We start from the raw sequence: 23,852 nt of genomic DNA on the forward strand, positions 1-23,852 counted from the left end.
ATGTTGTGTCAAACACAAGAGCTCTAACAGATTTTGTTAAATTCCAAAGTTCCAGCAGTTCAAATAATGCATCAGCCTGTGCTCTTCCTGTAGCACTTTCCAGAGTTTCAATGCCAAGAGGTTTCCCTTTCTTAAATCCGCCGGAATACGCAGACGATGCGAGCACTGCCAAGGCCTCAAATTGATATCCTAGACGATTCTTAGTGAGCTTTCCATCCCAGTGCAATGCAATGTGCCCTGGTGGATTGGTGGATATTTTTTCAAAGATAGATTCGGAAATTTTCAGACGATTTGCAATGCGTCGTCGATAGGTCCCAGATCTTGAAAGATGGAAGTCATTAGGGTTGCCATCGCAAGCTTTAATCAGTGCTGCAGTTATCATGGTAGCGGCATTATCACTGACTTTCAAGCGATCAAAAACCTGGCATAGGTCTTCGTCGCTGAATAGGTTTACAGGAGCTTTTAGAGTCACAAATTTAGCGGAATGACCAGATGTCGACTGTGCAAGTTCAAATTCAGTGCTGTGAGAAGTGTCAGCTACCTGTGAAGATATAGATGAGCTCTCTGTAAATTCACCGTCGCTACTTGATGCTGGTGCAGACTCTCTTGCACTCATGGTCCGTCTCTTTTGTTGCAGGATTTTCGCTTTCAACACTTTATCTTTGCCACCGATCGTTGCTAATCTCGGACCCCTTTGATCCTGATAAAATGCTATGTCTTCACGTTTTTTATCGTCAGAAAGAAGTCTACTTGCTTCAATTGTCGCTATCGCGTCAGGTGCTCCTATATCCCATAGCTTACTCAGTTTGGCTTCAAAGTCTCTTTGTTTTTTTGATACATATTGCCGCCTGCAGTTTTCTTTAGTGACAGCCATTGTTTCCATACTGTTTCCAATCTTTTAGTGGCATTGATAGTCTTTATGCCAGCAAGTAACCAAAAACCGATCACTTCATCTACTGCGATCTGGATGTGTCAAGACTGGTTCATTTAAAAAAAATGAATGCTCTCTCAGGTGTAGCACATATTGCATAACTCGCCTCAGAGTGGGCAACTTCGATCCCGTAATGGCTTCCTCAGATGGCCGAACTAAGAAATGCTGTGTCTGCGATCGTGTTCTTCTAGTTTTCTTCGGTACTGCTGCACTAGATGACGATTTTCTTTTTTTTCAGACATTTCGCACTACAGCTAATCCTAGAAAAACAGATATACATAAACTCAGTCAAGCAACAAAGAATAGTGGAAATCATTTCAGTTCTTTTAGAGTTTTAGGTCGAACACATACTATATAACTTGCACAGGAGTAGCCAGATTAGATCCAGTTATAGATTATCGAAGATAGTTATTCCTAAATTGTAAAAACTCATACTAGTACATTGATATCTTGGGATACAACAAAAAATTTAGAGCAACCGACTGGCGGTTTTCCCCAGTCACTGGAATAGACATTTGCAAGCTTTGTTTCTATCCCAGTAGAAAGGAAAAGAGGATCAGGTCTATTATATCAAATAGTTGTATACTGCTATAATACTATGTTCACTAATCACGCGCTAAACTCGCTAATAGCATGAGTCAAAACGCCGCCTGATAAGTCCTGCACCTCAATCGTAAACAGAGTCCATCAACAACAAAGCAGCAAGGCACCTGACTAATCAATGATCCCCGTTTCACAGCCGTGCTCAGCGCTTCATCAGCGCTAGAACATACGCGTCACGTCAATGAGAACACAAGCTATTCCTGTCGAGTCACTGACAACGGGGGAGTCCCCTAATTCCGGAGAAATCTTTAGGTGCATGAGAAAACGGCAATGTGCACACGGATGCGGGGGATGAATTACAAAAAAAGTTGCCAGAATTTGTTTTTAAGGTATAAGGCATGGGAAACGGACTGAAAACCTAGACTTTTTGAAAGTCGGTCAATTCTGAACAACCCTAATGTAGGTAGGTAGGCGGTAAAATGACAGTCTCGATCGCAAATGTACAGGAGAACATGTAGATTAGATATACCGGAGGTGACTGTAGCATTACAGTCTGGCGTGTAAAGTGAGATTACTGGACGAGTGTAAGTTCAATTTACATTGACTAACGGTAATGTTAGATTACCACGAAATGTCTGGCTACCGTGCTTCCAAACATTTCGCGGTAAATCGAGGTTTTTATTTTTTACAGTGTGGATTTATTTGGTTTAGGCGTGTGCAATCTGTGGGTAAGGGACTATTAGATGAAGGAATTTTGGCACCGACATTTGCCATGCCGGACACGGAAAGATCGGCAGCGATAACACCTCGGATCAAAAAGTCACATGTAATTCGAAGTCTTAGATATTGATATGTCCTGACACCGAATTGGACAGCTCCGGATATTCCTGTCCTTAGTATTCGAGCTTCCCGGTACAAAAGGGAATCTCAAGGATAGCGCAACCCTAATTTGAAATTGCATGTAGGCCTATCCACAAAATTAGTTTTTCTTGTATTTCGATCTGATACGCATAAGCGATTCCAATATATTTCGAGTAGCGACAATTTGAACCGGAGGTCACGACACAACAATAAACAACAATGTAGCCACCCGAATCGAACCCTTTGAAAAGCGGTGCTTCCTTCGGTCCTGGGAAAGGGCGTGAGTGTCCGACTGGCTAATGTTAGACCGCCGATATTACGGTAAAACCTCACCATTTGTTCTCAGTTGGTAACGCCGCTAATAGGAAAAGGACGTAGAACAAAGAAATTTGATAGAATTTTTGATCAAAGTCATATCAACAAAGCGCAAGCCAAGGGCGTCAATTGGGTTTCGCCCATGTCGCCTGATCTCAAGAAGGTTATTGAGATCTTGCAAATTCTTGCAACAGATACGGTCTGTTATCGAAAATATGTATTTAAATTTTGTTCAAATGCCATAAACAAATCATTTATAGGCAGGTTAGAGTGGTGGTAAATTCTATTGATTTAGGCTTTAACTCCTCATAATTATTGTATCATTATCTATAAAACTCGTATACGACTCTCACATTCAATTACCAGCGTGACTTGTAATTCGATTCACTCATGAGACCTAACAACGATGTGACTTTATATTATGAGTTTTTAAAGTGAGTGGCCCAGCCCCCCTCCCTACCCCCCAGTCTATACGCTTTTTACCGCTACTTATCACCTACATTTGATGTACTGTATTGTAAGTTAACTGCTATCGACTAAACGCGACTTGCGCGAAAAAATCTATAATTTATGATTGAATCGGACAATATGACCGGGAATTGCATGTATATATTGCTATCAGTTTTTTTTATCTTTTTTTATCTCCCTGTTCACGTAATCCGATTTACCGGTTATAGAGCTGGGTCAGGTGTTTGGTTTGGTTTGAGGTATGCATGGTGTTTGTCGACTACTATGGTTATTTACATCAAGCCGATATTCTTCATTTTCATTCCGTAGCTGCCGACTTATAGCACGACCCGCACTTCTAGGCTTTTTGTAAGACACCGCTCACGCGGATGAGGGGCGAGGAGGAGGTGAGGGTGGTGTGCGGGTGAGGTGTGTTGGAAAAGGTCGGGCCACTAAATAATAATTAAACATCTTCGGGCGGACCCGTTGGTATAATGACTTCGTCACATGATGCTATTTCGTGACCTTTATGCCATGTCAAAAGATATTGAAATCGCCCGAACTTACTAAACTAAAAGACGCGCACGGTTTCAAGTTGGTATTTCGTTACTGGCAAATAATTTTTCTATGCGGGGTGGCATTTGTCTTGTAAGGTTCAGATCGCCAGGACAGGAACATTCGGCGCCAACCATTTAGGCGCCTATGGACAATTGCATATTTATCGAAGTTTACGGTCAACACAAGAGCAGTCTTTTTAAGTCAAAGTCCTTTCGCTGCTGATCGTTGTGGAACACTTCTCGCAGTCTCATATAACATAGCCTATAACTTCATATGTCTTGGTGCGTTGTGGCGCTGTGATGGCCTACACCTAAGTGCCCATTTCTGTGAATCATGCGTATTTTGTGTTGGGGGAAGGGTATCCAATAATCAATATATGCGGTAACAGTAAATCACGCGCAACGCCCAAAAATTTTGCAAAAGTTGCATAAACTTCCAAAGACATACCTAATAATTTATGTTAATTCACGAGATAATTTGGGGCTCGTTTGAGCCTGTCCCCAATTGGGGGGTTGGGGATGCGGCAGAAAAATATGTTTTCCAATACTTTGTTTACATATCAATATTTCGGAAATTAAATAAATTGTTCCGGGTGAATTTGTTTCACGAATTGCACAATTTTCCTCCAAGCATGACAGTTCGATATACAATTTTGCCGAGAAGAGCCACCATCACCGCTACCAATTTTTGTTATGATGTGGTTAGACTTGTACCTAGCCTAGAAATTCGTCCTGGATCCCGCGCTGTCTCGGCGATTCTAAGTCAGGGCTGTTTGTAAAAAAAGGTTTCACGATCTTGGTGGTAAACTCCACCAAAATCAAACAGATCATACGCAGTCATAAAAATCTAACAAAGGTATTTGTCAGAAACAATACCGTAATAGGTATAAGTAGTGTGGGTTGAATCGTTATACGCAGGCCAATCACAGAGCGCCACGTCATCCTAATTGCCACGCCTATATGACGCCCATTGTCACGCCTACAGGATGCCCATTGCCACGTCACCTGCCACTGCAACATCGTGTGTATTTATGAGCAAATTTCATTGTTTTGTGAATTTCAATACCGATTTTCCATGTATATTTAGCAATATGTATTGAATAACTTGAAATGTATCATCACTAATTAATTAATATAAAATGCGATTTTAAGCGCTGCGACTTGAAAATATTAATCCCTACGCTTCTGATGAATGATTTTATGTGATAAGGACCTTGATAACATTCAGATTCTGCAACGATTGTTCGGATATACATTTTAGCAATACCCCACTAAACTATAGGCCAGGCCCGGCCAATCCGTGGCCCGCGGGCCACATGTGGCCCGCGAGAAGGTTTTGAGTGGCCCGCGAGGTAATTTCCAAAATTTCTAATATCATCAAAAAATGGAGTGTTTAGATTTTGAGCTTGCAAGGCCAACCAAAAATTTGATTAGTCTGGCCGCAATACTTGAGATGTGATGACTAAAATATCAGTTCCGACGCATTGACAGATCCATCAGCCATTCACATATTGGTACATCTTCGTACACTACAATAAAGCAGAATAATTTGCGATAGATTTATCAGAGGTAAAAAATTTCTCAGGCTTAGCGCAGTATGTTGTCACTCGATTTCTTGTTTTTAATATTGTTGCCCTTTTGTGAAAATGGAAGAACACCTAATTTATCAGATTGAGTCTAACTATATTCGCGATTACGAGACAAAAGTGTCGTTCAACATATGCGACCTTGCGTTTGCGCTCGCAGTAAGACCGTCCACCGTGAAACCTAGGCACGGAATGATTGACGCATGTTGGTCACAGCTTTCGATATCGATATGTCCATGCGCCGCATAGCCCAGTCCTCGCAAACGTAGCCCAGCGATATACAGCAGGCCCACAATATAGTAAATTGACAATATTATTGACCTATTACCTTCAAGAAATTTTCGCGCTTCGCCCGGATAGTGGCCCGCGCAAAAGTTCGTCAATCGAATGTGGCCCTTTATCCGAAAAGGTTGGCCAGCCCTGCTATAGGCGGTTATATTACTCTATTGGTTGGAGATAACTCATCCGTCCATATTTTTAAACTTGATTTTATGTGTACAAGGTACGGTTTCTGCGGTCTCCACATTTACGACTTATTTTGATTAGACGCAGGTAAGCGATTCTCAAGTTCGGAGCTATGGAAACAAATCAGTCGCATGTGCTCGTTCCGAAGTCGCAACACCTTACTGAGCTTAGTAGCATATACGCGAATCCCAAGGCGAAAATAATCGAACGAACTATAGCCGCAGGCGCGCGATTCTCAGGGCTGTAATTATACAAACACTTTATCTGCATATACGCGAACCCCAGCGTTATAACGACAGGGACTAATTAACGCGTTCTGAAGCCGTAAATTTAGTCAACTTCAATGAGATAGCCATGACTAAAGATGGTAATATCTCTTAATGACTTTAATACTCTGAATTTTAAATTATCCACACCTATGAGTTGAAATGTTGTTAAGTAACTAATGTTTTCAACATGACCTAAACGCAAAGTGCACGAATTTCCATGTTGATCAAATACCACAAACTTTGCTTGCTTTTTGAGTTAGTAACTAAGCGCATAACAGAATTTACCCAAAATAGTCGGTACTCTGAAAATTTTGTGTAGTAGAACTTTTTAAATTTATTTTACACTCGCGCTTTTATTGTTATATATTAAAATTATACGTACATTTCGCGCAATCAACTACGCATGATTTTATGTGAATTTCATCGATAGTGTCCGAGTTCTATGTGACATAAGTACAATTTCAGCATCGGTATTTGCAATAAAGCCTAAAAATTAGAGTCGCACCTTTTCGCAATTTATGCAGCTATTCGCGCAGATTTGCCGCATTTGCTATATCTGAAGTAGAATTTCATGCAAGGACGTCACATAGAATTGTGGAGTTTTCTGTTAACTATAATCTAGTGATCTATTTTCAATCACTATATTTTTCATTAATCTAAACTAAGTACTGTTAGTCGGCAAACCCTAGGAAAGTATCCTCTGATAAAAGCAGGAGTAAGTTGTTATCCGTGAAATAAATAGATGGTGCGCAATATGAGCGGTGCAGCGATGACTGACAAATACTTTGAATCAATGTATAGAAGTAGCGATTTCGAACTACGTAAAAAGTTAGTTCAGCTCACGCATCTTCCATTTTCAAAAGTCAAAACACGACGTTTATTTGTAAAATGAATACTAATTTTAATTAAAAATAAAAAAAAAGAGCGAAAAATTACATTTTATCCCGGAACGCAACTAGAAAAATCGTATGAATTTGTAAACTACTTATTCATGACGTAATATTAATTCTACTTGTACACTTTTTCACATTTTATAACACTTTTAGTAGTACTTAACAGTTTCAGTTTTAAATAAAATTCAGAATATAAACTAATCGAAAATTTCGGTAACCAATTTCGCGTAGGCTATGCATACAAATGAGGAACGTTACATCAACGCGTGTTAACTAGTTGTATTATGTAGCTTGTAATTCATGCAAGTAAGTCGGACAAATTCGTCGCATGAACACGACTCTAATGAACATAAAGAAATGAAAATTTTGTAAAGTAGATATTTTTCGGTATGCTAAATTCGGCTACGCGGTGCTAGTCTTCTTGGCCGCATGAAATAGGATGTTTTAGCTTCAACCTCAACGCATTAGCACACCGAATTTAAATATAGGCGATAAATAATATACAGTAGCTCCAATTTTAATGAAAAAATAAAAATAAATAAGCGCGAAAAAATTGCATTTATCCTGGAACGCACCAAGAAAAACCGTATGAATTTGTAAAGTAGTTAGAAAACTACACTATTCCGCTACACTAAAGACTTTGACTATCCGGATTTTGTATGGTGTATACTAATTTTACATTGCGGAGTATTCATTATTATGTAGCTTGTATACGGTACTCTACAAAATTTTCTGATAATTCTCCCTATGTTAATTTACCATAAGAAAGAAAATTTGACTCCTAATGTCCGAAATACTTGTTCACTTGAGCTAAGTCGCAGCGCCTGGACTGGAATTTTATAGTTCTTGTAAAAAGTTGTTTGTACACAATATATGTTTAAGGTAAGTCCTACGCATTCATGATTTCGTCCGAGTTTGTATTTTAGTAGTATTCTATATACTAATTTACGATATCGCGTTTGTAACTTATGCAAGTACAGGAATATCATAGTTCTTGAACCGTGCTCAATGCTTAATAGACCATTTTTGCTATTTTTCATCGCCATAAGTCATTCTGGACCGCGTAAACGCATTGTACGATATAGATGAAACTTATGCAAATCCTAGGATCCTCATTTTCAAAGTAGCTTAGATCTCGAAATAAGCTCTGATTCGCTATTCTCCTCAAAGCATGGAATTATCACGAGTATCACCTTCGATCACTGAAGAAAAGGATGAAATACTTTAAGTAGTACTTAACAGTTTCGGAATATAAACTAATCGAAAAATTCGGTAACCAATTTCGCGTAGGCTATGCATACAAATGAGGAAAGTTACATCAACGCGTGTTGACTAGTTGTATCGAGTTATCGAATGATTTTTTCCTTACATCAAAATAACTAGAATGTGTAACTACATTAAAAACGTATCTGAATGAGCTCCAGGGCATTGTGATTATGCAGCATACCAAATTGCATCACACATTTCATGATGGAACAACTTTAAAACTAACGCGGTTCTATAGCAACTTTTGCCTAAATCTGTTTTCGGTAGCGTGTACATATACATAGTCAGCTTTAATAACCGAATTACCATGCTAATATGTGACTCCTCACCTTGAAACTTGGTACGTAGTTGTAGGACATTGTGTTTATGCAGCATACCAAATTTCCTCACGCATTTCATAATGGAACAACTTTAAAACTATCGCGGCTCTACATCGACTTTTTGCGTACATCTTTTTTGCGGTAGCGTATAGCACCTACCTATACATAGTCAACTTTAATAACGGAATTGCCATGCTTAACATTGCATCCCAACTCTAAACTTGATACGTAGTTGTAGGACATTATGGCAATGCACCATGCTAAATTTCATCACACATCTAATGATGGAACACCTTTAAAACTAACGCAGTCGAATACCGACTTTTGCGCATATCTGTTTTGCGTGAACATAGCTTATACCTATACATATTCAATTTTAATAGCAGAATTACCGTGTTAAACATCGAATTCCCACCTTGGAAGTTGGTACGCGGTTATAGGACATTATAACAATGCACCATACCAAATCCCATCACACATTTCATGATGGAACAACTTTAAGACTAACGCGGCTCTACATTGACTTTTTGCGTACATCTGTTTTCCGAGGGCGTATAGCACGTACCCATACATTGCCAACTTTAATAACGGAATTACCATGCTTAACATTGAATCCCAACTCTAAACTTGATACGTAGTTGTAGGACATTATGGCAATGCACCATGCTAAATTTCATCACACATCTAATGATGGAACACCTTTGAAACTATCGCAGTCGAATACCGACTTTTACGCATATCTGTTTTTCGTGAACAAAGCATATACCCATACATAGTCCATTTTAATAACAGAATTAGCATACTAAACATTAATTTCTCACCTTGAACGTTGGTACGCAGTTGTATGACATGATAACAATTCACTATATCAAATTTCGTCAGACATTTCATGATGTAACACCTTTAAAACCAACGCAGTTCTATACAGACTTTTGGCTAAATCTGTTTTTCCGTAGCGTAGCACGTACCTATGCATAGTCAACTTTAATAACGGAATTACCATGTTAATAATCGAGTGATTAACTATTTACACTGCATCTACTTCTATTTCAGAGTATTCGGTTTTCAGGTAAACTATACCTGCAATACTTACTTTTTAACTCACTCGGAAATCATCACTTCTTGTACTTTACTAGATATTTACTGCTACTAAATGTTGAAATGTACTGTTTTCAGCGGTCTTGATGAGTGGTGCTAGTTTCATCTATATCCTACGACGCATTTTCGCGCTGCAGAATGACTTATCGCAATAAAAATAACAAATATACTTCGAGAATTTGCGAACTCTCACTGCGCAATATTTGAGTTTAACGAAGTACCCTTCAAAGTGAGCCTACATCTTCGATATTATCCAAAACCACATAAAATTTCGCTTCGAACGAGGTATCCTTTAAAATAAGGTAGAAGTAGTAATTTCCGAGTAAGTAAAACGTTAGTACTCTAGGTCTATTTCTGTTAGTTACTCTAGCTATCATGAAGTTGATGTACTCCAATGTCATAAGGACTTGAGAGTATTTGGTGCATGTAGGTGAAAAACCTACTTGGGTATTCTCAAGAAGTACGAGTACTATACTTAACAACTCTGAAAGTTAGTGCAGTTTGTGGCATTTGTATGCAATCGAAATTTGCGTGCTTCTCACTTACCTTATGTTAATAGTTTTCCTTTTCTATCTACTTTACAAGATTCAGTGTGGAAGTTTAGTGAAAGTGAAAGAGTTTAGCAAAAGCAGTTTTTGATAATAGCACTTGTCAAGGTGATACAAACGTAACCTCAAACTACTTTAAAATATGAAGTCCTAAAAGTAGGTAGTTTCTCCTGAAAAACCGGTAAGTAGAAGTGTAAATATCCTACAAACATAACCACCTATAACAGTTAATTTTCAATTCCTAATTGTACTTGTATTCCAGCAAAATTACGAATCGTTGAGTATCGAGCGATAGCCTCTATCATACTTGCGTGAAATAGGGATTTGGTACACGAGTATCAAATTAGAGTAAATTGAGTAAACTTGAGAGGTTATTAGTGATTCTGCTTGAGTTTATATGAAGGGAAGTCCTGATAAAACCTTGATTATTTCAGAAAATAATAGAGGGCTTCTTTCGATATTTTGATAGTCTCTATCGTACTGTCGGATGTCATGAAATTGTATACATGCCATCTAGTACTACGGAAAATGTCAAGGCTGGTACTCAATGGTTCTGTTAGTAATTATATGGAATGTGTGGGAATCGAATTGGAGCCTAAAGTATGCTCCTATGGCATAGAGCCCTACGAAATGAGTCCACATACCCCGTAAAATTCCACTCCAAGCGCTGCGGCTTAGCTCAAGCGAACAATTATTTCGTACTCTAGGTGTCAAATGATCTTTCTTATGAAAAATAAGCATATGGAGAATTAATCAGAAAATTTTGTAGAGTACCGTAGGCATCGATACATTGAGTGAAATGGGCTTCCTTATCTTAAATTGAAACGGACAGAATATATCGAAACAATTTGCAGAGTCCCGTAGGCTTCAGGACATAGATCAGGCTGAGATTACAGCCTAATAACGAGGGCATCGCGTGGGATGTTATAAGAAGCAAGACGAATCATTGTAAAAGTGTGGAAACTTAATTATATCTGTAATTCCATCACTAAAGTTGATCACGCATAGGTAGGCCTACATGCTACGCTCCCGCAAACAGATTCGCGCGAAGTTGGTATAGAACTGCGTTAGTTTCAAAAGTGTTCCATCATGAAATGTGTGATGAAATTTGATATGTTCCATTGTCATAATGTCCTACACCTGTGAACCAATCCTCAAGTTGCGCATTCAATGTTTAGCTCGGTAATTCCGTTATTATAGTTGAGTATGCAGGTACGTGCTACGCTCCCGCAAAAGTCGGTATGGAACTGCGTTAGTTTTAAAGTTGTTCAATCATGAAATGCGTAAAAAAAATTTGACATGGTGCATTGTCATAATGTCTTACAACTGCGTAGCGAGTTTCAAGGCGGGGAGTAGATTATTAACATGGTAATTCCGTTATTAAAGTTGACTATGTATAGGTACGTGCTACGCCACGAAAAAAAAACAGATTTAGCCAAAAGTCTGTATAGAACTGCGTTGGTTTTAAAGGTGTTACATCATGAAATGTCTGACGAAATTTGATATAGTGAATTGTTATCATGTCATACAACTGCGTACCAACGTTCAAGGTGAGAAATTAATGTTTAGTATGCTAATTCTGTTATTAAAATGGACTATGTATGGGTATATGCTTTGTTCACGAAAAACAGATATGCGTAAAAGTCGGTATTCGACTGCGATAGTTTCAAAGGTGTTCCATCATTAGATGTGTGATGAAATTTAGCATGGTGCATTGCCATAATGTCCTACAACTACGTATCAAGTTTAGAGTTGGGATTCAATGTTAAGCATGGTAATTCCGTTATTAAAGTTGGCAATGTATGGGTACGTGCTATACGCCCTCGGAAAACAGATGTACGCAAAAAGTCAATGTAGAGCCGCGTTAGTCTTAAAGTTGTTCCATCATGAAATGTGTGATGGGATTTGGTATGGTGCATTGTTATAATGTCCTATAACCGCGTACCAACTTCCAAGGTGGGAATTCGATGTTTAACACGGTAATTCTGCTATTAAAATTGAATATGTATAGGTATAAGCTATGTTCACGCAAAACAGATATGCGCAAAAGTCGGTATTCGACTGCGTTAGTTTTAAAGGTGTTCCATCATTAGATGTGTGTTGAAATTTAGCATGGTGCATTGCCATAATGTCCTACAACTACGTATCAAGTTTAGAGTTGGGATGCAATGTTAAGCATGGCAATTCCGTTATTAAAGTTGACTATGTATAGGTACGTGCTATACGCTACCGCAAAAAAGATGTACGCAAAAAGTCGATGTAGAGCCGCGATAGTTTTAAAGTTGTTCCATTATGAAATGCGTGAGGAAATTTGGTATGCTGCATAAACACAATGTCCTACAACTACGTACCAAGTTTCAAGGTGAGGAGTCACATATTAGCATGGTAATTCGGTTATTAAAGCTGACTATGTATATGTACACGCTACCGAAAACAGATTTAGGCAAAAGTTGCTATAGAACCGCGTTAGTTTTAAAGTTGTTCCATCATGAAATGTGTGATGCAATTTGGTATGCTGCATAATCACAATGCCCTGGAGCTCATTCAGATACGTTTTTAATGTAGTTACACATTCTAGTTATTTTGATGTAAGGAAAAAATCATTCGATAACTCGATACAACTAGTTAACGCGCGTTGATGTAACTTTCCTCATTTGTATGCATAGCCTACGCGAAATTGGTTACCGAATTTTTCGATTAGTTTATATTCTGAATTTTATTTAAAACTGAAACTGTTAAGTACTACTAAAAGTGTTATAAAATGTGAAAAAGTGTACAAGTAGAATTAATATTACGTCATGAATAAGTAGTTTACAAATTCATACGATTTTTCTTGTTGCGTTCCGGGATAAAATGTAATTTTTCGCTCTTTTTTTCTTTTTTTTAATTAAAATTAGTATTCATTTTACAAAAAAGCGTCGTGTTTTGACGTTTGAAAATGGAAGATGCGTGAGCTGGACTAACTTTTTACGTAGTTCGAAATCGCTACTTCCATACATTAATTCAAAGTATTTGTCAGTCATCGCTGCACCGCTCATATTGCGCACCATCTATTTATTTCACGGATAACAACTTACTCCTGCTTTTATCAGAGGATACTTTCCTAGGGTTTGCCGACTAACAGTACTTAGTTTAGATTAATGAAAAATATAGTGATTGAAAATAGATTACTAGATTATAGTTAACAGAAAACTCCACAATTCTATGTGACGTCCTTGCATGAAATTCTACTTCAGATATAGCAAATGCGGCAAATCTGCGCGAATAGCTGCATAAATTGCGAAAAGGTGCGACTCTAATTTTTAGGCTTTATTGCAAATACCGATGCTGAAATTGTACTTATGTCACATAGAACTCGGACACTATCGATGAAATTCACATAAAATCATGCGTAGTTGATCGCGCGAAATGTACGTATAATTTTAATATATAACAATAAAACCGCGAGTGTAAAATAAATTTAAAAAGTTCTACTACACAAAATTTTGGTCATGTTGAAAACATTAGTTACTTAACAACATTTCAACTCATAGGTGTCGATAATTTAAAATTCAGAGTATTAAAGTCATTAAGAGATATTACCATCTTTAAGTCATGGCTATCTCATTGAAGTTGACTAAATTTACGGCTTGAGAACGCGTTAATTAGTCCCTGTCGTTATAACGCTGGGGTTCGCGTATATGCAGATAAAGTGTTTGTATAATTACAGCCCTGAGAATCGCGCGCCTGCGGCTATAGTTCGTTCGATTATTTTCGCCTTGGGATTCGCGTATATGCTACTAAGCTCAGTAAGCTGTTGCGACTTCGGAACGAGCACATGCGACTGATTTGTTTCCATAGCTCTGAACTTGAGAATCGCTTACCTGCGTCTAATCAAAATAAGTCGTAAATGTGGAGACCGCAGAAACCGTAACTTGTACACATAAAATCAAGTTTAAAAATAAGGACGGATGAGTTATCTCCAACCAATAGAGTAATATAACCGCCTATAGTTTAGTGGGGTATTGCTAAAATGTATATCCGAACAATCGTTGCAGAATCTGAATGTTACCAAGGTCCTTATCACATAAAATCATTCATCAGAAGCGTAGGGATTAATATTTTCAAGTCGCAGCGCTTAAAATCGTATTTTATATTAATTAATTAGTGATGATACATTTCAAGTTATTCAATACATATTGCTAAATATACATGGAAAATCGGTATTGAAATTCACAAAACAATGAAATTTGCTCATAAATACACACGATGTGGCAGTGGTAGGTGACGTGGCAATGGGCATCCTGTAGGCGTGACAATGGGCGTCATATAGGCGTGGCAATTAGGATGACGTGGCGCTCTGTGATTGGCCTGCGTATAACGATTCAACCCACACTACTGGTATTCCAACATCAATATATATTGTGCACTTTCTTCGTGAAATACTGTGCTGAAAAAATTTCTCTAGGCTGACAACCAAATCATTTCTTACTCGAAGGAAATCTGATAACCGACCAACCGTCACATTTTTTCTGGTTGACCTCTGCTAACTTGGGGTTACCATATATTAAAATCGGGATAAGGGACCACTTTTGCCAAATCGTGAAGTTATTTGATCGAAACTGCCAACAGCCCATTTCGCAATATTTACTGGAAATTTTGTTAAGTCGACTAAAAAAAGGAAAGAGGTTGTCACTCTCATTCGACTTCCAGAATACCCACTTTTCACATGAATTTAGTGGTGTGGACTAACAAAATTAAGAAAAACACTTTTGTTCAACTCCCAGATGAACCGCTCAAGCTTCTATATTACCTATTTCCCGTCATTTATGCAGATTTGCAGTTGAACCTGGCGATTCTCCTGGATGTAAAAGCAATATAGCATGACGAATTGCCAAAAAGGAGAACATTTAGGCGTCCTCAGAGAACATTTTGGAAAACCTGAAAAGGAGTACAGATCCTCCTAAATGGGGACGTATGGTAACCCTGTACTAATCGACGTTTCGCTGATACATATTGTCAGTCTACCAAAGCGCAACTTAGCTTATGCTCTACAGATGCGATGAATGTTAGATTGCACCGTCATCAGCAATATCGCAATGTGATTGTCAGGTGGTTCATCGGTCGCATTTCAAATCGCAAGTTGACCGTTATTAATTTACTATCTAGCAAACATTCCGTGCTCTAATAAACTATGGGAGAATGACAGTCTGCTGTTATGGCTTGCGAAACAAACCAATCACGTGACACGTATAGCTCATCTCAAAACTATCCAGCGTTTCGTGATATTTCACGTAAACTTTTACAAAATCTCTCACCAATGGGTCGACTACAAAATCTCTCATCAATGGGTTGACTATGTAAAAATATGGCAGTCTATTTTCATGTAGCCTACCTTTAACACCAATTGCAGCTACTATTACGACAACGTGTCAGCTAGCTAACACCTAATTTCATTTCATTTCACGATATTTTCTTGTTACGTCAAAATATATCCATTGCCCAACAATTTAGCTGACATTCTCTCGCTCATCGATCATTCCAGCTACATCCACACAGCCCATGTTTATATTGCGTATATGAGGAAGGCTGTGGCGGCATATTCCAATGTTGAGTAAACAATTTTGAAACGAAGATTGCTAAGCTATCCGTTTTAAATAGGTCTATATGAGAATAAGATCAACTGAACATAAAATCCTGTCATGAAGAATGAGGCTTCTCATAGTTTAACACGTTTATGCCTATTATCTGCAATCCCCCTTATATGGATATTACGAGCTGTCGTTACTCAGAACAGCTTGGCTATGATTTATTTCAGCAGTATATGGTTTTATTGATTTGATGTGGAAATCGAAACGTTTTATTTGATGTGTACACATTCTCCAGTCTATGTCCGGTGCACAACCGTACGATGTAGAATGCTCAGTACATGTAGGCATACTACATACTTACCGGTAACGGTCAAACTGCGTTCAACTAAGCACAGGCAAACACCAATAATTACGTTACAATTTTAAACTGAGCAAAAGGAGTGATTTCAATCCTCTTTCTGTGCCGTAGTGGTCCCTGGTGTTATTTATACCCGGGGATATTGGATGGTGGTGATTATTTAAATCGTACTACTGATACGTGTGGATATAATTCGTTACGCAATGACGAGCAATGAAATTGTTATTCACCCAAACCAGTGGTTCTTAACCTTTCTGTTTTCTCCAGCGCCCCCTTTCAACAATCGCTTGGGTCTGGTGACCTATATTTTAAGGACTGTGGTAGAAAACAATCGGTTAGTGGTCAAAGTCCAGTCTCGGGTTGGGACTTCACTATTAGGCCACTCGACTAATTAACGGTGAAATTGTATGTGCTATTTGGGGATCAAATCCCTGTTGTTATAAACAAGCATCGCATAAGGCCTACGGACTCATAGCATTTGATTTGAGATCGATGTAGGCCTACACATCCCAAATTCTCCTTTGAGATTGGCAATACGGGGAGGTTAATTGTGTTGGATTTTGTTTCATTGCTCTGTGTCACTATACCAAATCAACTGAGAATGTGGTAGAGATTTGCTCACATTAAATTTAGTACTGCACCAAGCTCTTAGCTGTAACATGAATTGGGGTATAACAACACTAAGCAGTTCAGTGTTGGGATGACTCGAGTCAACTTTTTCGTGTGACTTGACTTGACTAGAGTCACTTTGCAAAAATGACTTGACTTGACTTGACTTGACTCGTTGCTTCAGAAATGTGGATTGACTCGTGACTCGGAGCAAAATTTACGAGTCAATTACAAGTCATTAAGTAATAAACAGTGCCGATTAAGTCACCCTATCTTATGTATGTTGATTGATGGGTTTGTTCGCGATACGCCTGTGTCACTTGTGAGAGCAACCAGTCATTCACTGATTGTACGTTTCAGTGATCCTTCATTGTTACATTACAAATAAATTGACCGCAAACGAAACGATCACAGCTTACGTTGTCGTAGTAGCAGTAGCTTAATCTAATAACAACGTATCTCTGTTTCTTAGACGGCTCAGTGCTTACATTGCGCAGTGCTCACCGTTACCAACACTCTTGTACGATTTAAGTCGAACAATTACAGGTTATGTGTTTATATTCTCACGGATGCGTGGATGGGTAGTGTATTGTACCGCATCAATTTGTACAACTTCTCGAGGCTTCGTATTCGATCCTCTATATTGGCTGATAATAACGAACTGTAGTTATGTAGCGATGTATAGTAGTATACGGTTACTCACGTATTTTATTAGCAGTTCTACGTGTTCGTGAGTGATACAGCACCTTTTCTCATGTATATTTAACTTTATATTCGTTATTTGTTTCCAGATGGCCTAAATGGCCAATTAATCTGTCCTTCACCCAGTTAGCAAAATGTGATAATTTTGCATCATCACTCATACTTCGAAAATTCAATTTGATTTGAATCGTGACTTGACTTGACTTGACTTGACTCGAGTCACATTTGAAAATCGATTGTTATCTATCGGACGACTAAAAAAGGTTATCAACATTACAGTTGCCTGCGCAATGGTTCGTAGATCTCATGAGTCCCTTTGGCCCAAAAAGTTGCCCACCCCTGATATAGATAAAATTAGACATTACTTGCAAATTACAAGTGAGTTGCACATGGGAAGAAAATCGCAATGTGCGTTTTCGCGATGCAGTCAAAATTGATGCATTTTTTGGAATTATACCATGATACTGTGACAGAGCAAATGCATCGGCTGGTTTTGTAAAATTGTAAAATGATGTAAATATGACCAAACGATGCTTCCCACTTGACAAAATTAAAAATGATCGTAGTATGGCTTAGCTGTTTGGGTCGAACAAATGATTAAGAAAGACTGCAAGTCCCAATCCTTGAATACTTGATTAAGTAGGCCTACATGTAGACTAGACATAGGCTATGGTCCTTGACTACTTAACTAAATTCCATTTATGACCAATGGCTATCAATAGTAAGAGTGTGAGTGCTTGTAATCAGGATAGTGTGCAATGACAAAATTAGTAAGTTCAATCTCTTTATTAGTTGTTGACTCATACACAAGAGCTACACTTGGATTTTTTATCTACATTTTTATTATACAGGATTGGATATCTGCCATATTTGAATGATTCATACATTCCAAGATATTAGAGAGTCCATGCTATAAAAACTTGAAAAAGGAAGGATATTTAGCAAATCTTTCTTTCATTTTAATAGCATAGTTCGAGCTGTGCCACAATGAAACAATTTAGCATGCCACCGTTAATCATATGTTTGCATATGTTTAATGGTTGTAGGATAATCATTCAACCGACAATGTGGCATATAAATTTCGAAGCAAATTGGTAATATTGCTGGAGTCGGAGTCGGTACGTTTAAAGACTCGGGAGTCGGAGTCGGAGTCGGAGTCGGTATATTGAAAATGTGTGGAGTCGGAGTCGGAGCCGGAGTCGGTGGTAAAATTTACCGACTCCACAGCCCTGGTGACTTGATCCCCACACTGAAGCAGTATCATCCTTTATGATACCATGAAGAAATATTATGACGATTTAATTTTGTAGTAAATATACAAGTGTATATTTAGTTAATCATTTTGACCTAAAAGTTTCAAAATATCTTTAATGTACAGAGCATCACTCTTAAAAGTTGAACAGTAGCCTACAAGGCCTTTTCGATTTCGAAACGTACTGCGCTGCAAAATAAAATACATAATTCAAAACGTTTCGTGGAAAATAACCCGAGTTATCAGTATAAATATCAGTTTATTTTTGTTTTTATCATTTCAAAACACCACGAAACTGTGATACAACGGAAAGATAGGAAGGTGTCGAAACAAATTGAAGTAGCTAGCGTGATGGGAGTGTTTTAACAGGGAATTGACAATACAAAAGTACGCCAAATTCATTTTACGTGAATTAAAATAAACCAGTGCATTCATAGAAACATCGTCGGCGGACATTTTGCAATGAGCGCAACGAAAAACGTGATTTGACACATTTTGTCGAATGTTAGTTTGCAATGGAGATATATAGAACTATTGTACTGCTACACAGTGTTGGGATGACTCGAGTCATGACTCGAGTCACATTTTTCGAATATCTTGACTTGACTCGAGTCACTTTGCTAAAATGACTGACTTGACTCGGCGTATCAGAAATTTGGATTGACTTGTGACTCGGAGCAAAATTCACGAGTCAATTTCAAGTTGTCAAGTAATCGATGTCGATGAAAATCACTGAATCTTGCATATGTTCGGATTGTTCGCGAAACGCTGGTTGAACTGTGAGAGCGACCAATCATTTAATGATCGTGCGTTTTACTGAGCCGCCATTGTTCCCTCACAAATAAATTGACCGCAAACGAAGTGATCGAAGCTTACAGCTCACGTCGTCGTAAACTAGTACAGTAAAGTAATTAATCTCTGTTTTTACCTTAACCAAACTTCTTGTTTTATTGAAATTGAATTCGAATATAGTTTATATTGTACTCAACCATTGGCGCAGGCTCGAATTGTATCATATCGATTTGCAAATGGGTAATGTATTGCTTCCTATCAATTCGTATCTATTCTCTATTTTGGCTGGTAACTATAAACTGTGGTTTAGCAGTTCTACGTATATGTGAGCGATACAGCGCCTTCATACGTGTATATTTAACTGTGTATTCGTTCATCTGTTCTAAATCAATGACCACTCACTCTGTATTTCAGACAGCTAGTAAAATGCAATGACGTTATCAAGCCCCATACTTTGAAAAGGCAACTTGACTTGAATTGTGACTTGACTCGTGACTTGACTTGACTTGACTTGACTTGACTTGACTTGACTTGACTCGACTTGACTCGAATCACCTCCAAAAATGGAGTGACTTGACTTGACTCGCGTCACCTTTGAAAATCGATTGACTTGACTTGACTCGAGTCAAAATGTGAAATGACTCGAAATGACTCGTGACTCGAAGGTAGTGACTTGATCCCAACAGCGCTGCTACATAATCACATGTCCTTACTACATCATCTACTGCGAGGCCATTGTTCTTTATCGCCCCCCCCCATACCGCCCCCTGAGCCCAGTGTCCCCCATTTCGTTCCATTAAAAATCGAAATCATCCCCTGTGGGGCCCTGGAGACAAGGTTAAGAGCCACTGACTTTAACCAACGGTACATATTTGATTTCCATCGATAAGGTGGTAATGGGAGATTCCTTTCGGTCGTATAGTAGACACGCGCGACGAGGATAGCAAAATTAGGTTCTAGCAATGTAGCAAATATGATACAAAATATCAGGTATCGTTAGTATCCCCTTCCCTCGCGACGGAACTGACGTCGTTTCTGTGGATGGAAGTCGGCAAATATTCCAGGAACGACGTGAAAATGCCAAATATCGGTACACACAGGTATAAATTTTTACTGCGATAAGGTGAAACTTCTGCTCGACAGATATTGTACACCAACATCAGTTCACCATATAGCCGATACATTTGGCCAGGTATCTTTAAGCATGAGTCGCTAAACCTACGATTCTGTTTACTGCCACCAAGTTAAAACGAGCCTCTGAATATTTTTGTGATTCTGATTAAAACTGTTGATCCAGTCATGAATTGTGTAACGAACTGATATCGCAGAAATCTCATGAAAGTGGCATTGACTGCCAAATATTACATGTATCGATGTGTGCAAGTAATAAGAATGGCAGTGCTCACTAAGTCAAAATTTGGTCTACAAAAGTGTAGTGTGATCCAGACATTAATTAATTTACTACATATCATTAAATTTGATAGATGCACGTGAATACCAAGGTAGAACTCGTCAACCATCATAAATTGTGGTTATCAAACTTAGATACCAAGTACAGGCTTGATTCAATTCAAGATTCAAGAATGTTACAAGCTGATTGACGAACTTTTTTAAGTGGATATTGTGGATATTGATTATTTGCCAAAATAGAGGATGGAAGACGAAACTTCAGAGAGCTGAAACAAATTGATATATATCACAGCAAATAATCCATCGACACAGCAATAATATAAAATATGACCTGCATCAATGATTGACGTGTACTATACAATATAAAATATGTCCGTTCGAATGAAATATTACAAGGCGTACGTTCCGACATCAATATATAAAATGGATTTCTAAAAGACAACCATGATTTTTGATACTCGAAGGATGTTTGACAATAATTTATCACGACTAAGCCCGTGACCTATCTATACTAAGGGTCAATGTTCAACAAGACCCATATTTTAAACACATTAGTATTATGTTGATCTTCTGTGCTTTAAAGGCAACTCTTCGTGGTTCATCATATGGAGTGACAAATTTAACAAATTAGAACTTTGATCTCTTTCTGTTGCAAACCGATTTTACTCTCTTTTACAAACAATCGTGAAATTTTCACAGAGCCGTAACCCTGACTTTGTCATAGCGAGAAAAAATATCGCTAACTTGGCTGGCCTATTGTCATTATTTAATGAGTCGAAGAATACGTTATTGGTGTTGATGTCAATCTGAATGAGTTGAATCTGTAAATTATAAATTTTTTAAATCGCGAAAGAGATGAAGTTTTCTAAATTTTGTGATGGCACGAGCTTAGTACCCGTAACTTATAGCCCTCGCTCAAACAAACGTAATTTTCTAATAACTAGGACATCGACCTTTAGTTCGCTATAGAGACTACAGTGCAAACAAATGTTATATTTGCACACTGCACCGTTACATTTGATGTTTGCACGATCGCGAGCGAAACGTAATCGACCACAAAGCATGTGGTCAAGGCCATTTCATGACATGTACTAACATTTACAGTGAAAATGGTTCAGACTATCCTTGAATCTGACAGTTAATATCTCAATATTCACAACAAGACGTGCGTAAGAGGATCGGCGTTATAAACGTGGATATCCCCTCGTAAATTATTTGTATGATTCGGTGTCATCTTAGGATGTGGAAACATCGAAGGCAAGCAGACACACTTTCGTAATGTACGAGTTACATATGTAATAGAGCAGGGCCGGCAAACCCGTGGCCCGCGAGAAGGTTTTGAGTGGCCCGCGAGGTAATTTCCGAAAATTCGAATATCATCAAAAATGGATTGCACAGATTGTGAACTTGAAAGGCCGACCAAAAATTTGATTAGTCTGGCCGCAACACTTGAGATGTGATGACTAAAATATCAGTTCCGACGCATGGACAGATCAATCAGCCATTCACATATTGGTATATCTTCGTACACTACAATGAAGCAGAATAATTTGCGATAGATTTATCAAAGGTAAAAAATTTCTACAAACTTGGCGCAACATGTTGTCACTCGATTTCTTGTTTTTAATATTGTTACCCTTATGTGAAAATGGAAAAACACCTGATGTATCAGATTGAGTCTAACTATATTCGCGATTACGAGACAAAATGTCGTTCAACATATGCGTCATCGCGTTTGCGCGCGCAGTAAGACCGTCGACTATGAAACCTTGGCACGAAATGATTGACGCATGTTGGTCGCATCTTTCCATATCGATATGTCCATGCGCCGAATAGCTCAGTCCTCGCAAACTTAGCCCAGTCCTCGCAAACTTGGCCCAGCGATATACAACAGGCCCGCAATATAGTTAAGTGACAATATTATTGACCTATGAACTTCAAAAAATTTACGCGCTTCGCGCGGCTACTGGCCCGCGCAATAATTCGTCAATCGAATGTGGCCCGTTGGCTGAAAAGGTTGGCCAGCCCTGTAATAGAGGAAATAGACGTGGCGAGATAGCGTAGTGGTATAATCCTCAGATGCAACACCAATGGGTTGCGGGTTCGTGTCCGACGGAGGTCGACTCCAGAATTCCCATACCTGAGTGTTTATCTAGGCTCCTGCTCTCCTTCTCGTCAATGTAAACGGTGTCTTCAAAGAGCCTAGATATGGGCCGTGCTACAAGTCGACAGCTAAGCAACTAAAATAAAGAAATTTGGCCAAGTGTAAATTACCATAGTAGTCGTCAAACACTATGAGAACCAGAAACAACAACAACATTTGTAATTGCCTACATATATACATACTAGGGATGGTGTGAACCTCTGAAAGGTTCAGGTTCGTGTGAACGCGAACCTTTTTGAAAGTTTCTGTGTGAACCCGAACGTGAACCTCGTGACGTCACGTGACGTCAGATTGCTAATTCCAACCCTACCTTTCAGTGAAGTGATAGCCTATATTGATGTACACGTGCCCTGCGACGACTCCAGTCACATAATGCGATAATGCTGAAGTACATATTGACGTTTTGATCGTCACCAAATGTATCAACTGGGACAATCAAATGATATAATAATCTCATAAAATCAATATCTTCTATCGCTTTGCCAAAAATTTTGACGAGGACTTGCAAAGGAATACAAGCTTACGCCATAGCGGTCTAGGCAAGACCAGACAATGTATTCATCGTCTGAGTATTGCTACGCTGTTATTGAGCAGAGTGTAAAACGGGTTTGGGGTTTCTATACTTTTACCGATATTACCCCATTAACAAGTTATACAGCAGTAGCAAACACCCCAGTCGCACGGATTTGTTTTGTCATGATACAATTAACATATGAATTCAAGATTGACCCCTTACGCCTGCTGCATTTTCTGCATCAGACAACGATATCAATTTCATCATTCCTCGATTACCTATACACAGGACCGTAACTGCCGCACCCCAAACCCCCCAATTGGGGGGGGCGAGCTCAAAGGGGGCCCAAAATTATTTGGCGAATTAGCATAAATTATAGAGT

The 23,852-nt window shown here is 38.6% G+C and overlaps 1 long non-coding RNA gene across 1 annotated transcript in view; it reads left to right on the forward strand.

Moving 5' to 3' along the window:
- The window catches only part of LOC145439795 (uncharacterized), a 135,133-nt gene extending 132,841 nt beyond the window's left edge, over positions 1–2,292 (forward strand). The window contains exon 4 of the long non-coding RNA XR_013915357.1: positions 1,938–2,292. This is a non-coding gene — a long non-coding RNA (uncharacterized LOC145439795). The remainder of the gene's footprint in view (positions 1–1,937) is intronic.
- Positions 2,293–23,852: the final 21,560 nt, after the last annotated feature.

This window comes from Botryllus schlosseri, chromosome 5, assembly GCF_051294905.1.
Source record: "Botryllus schlosseri isolate E-star chromosome 5, Bs_hap1, whole genome shotgun sequence".
Classification (NCBI taxonomy): Eukaryota; Metazoa; Chordata; class Ascidiacea; order Stolidobranchia; family Styelidae; genus Botryllus; species Botryllus schlosseri.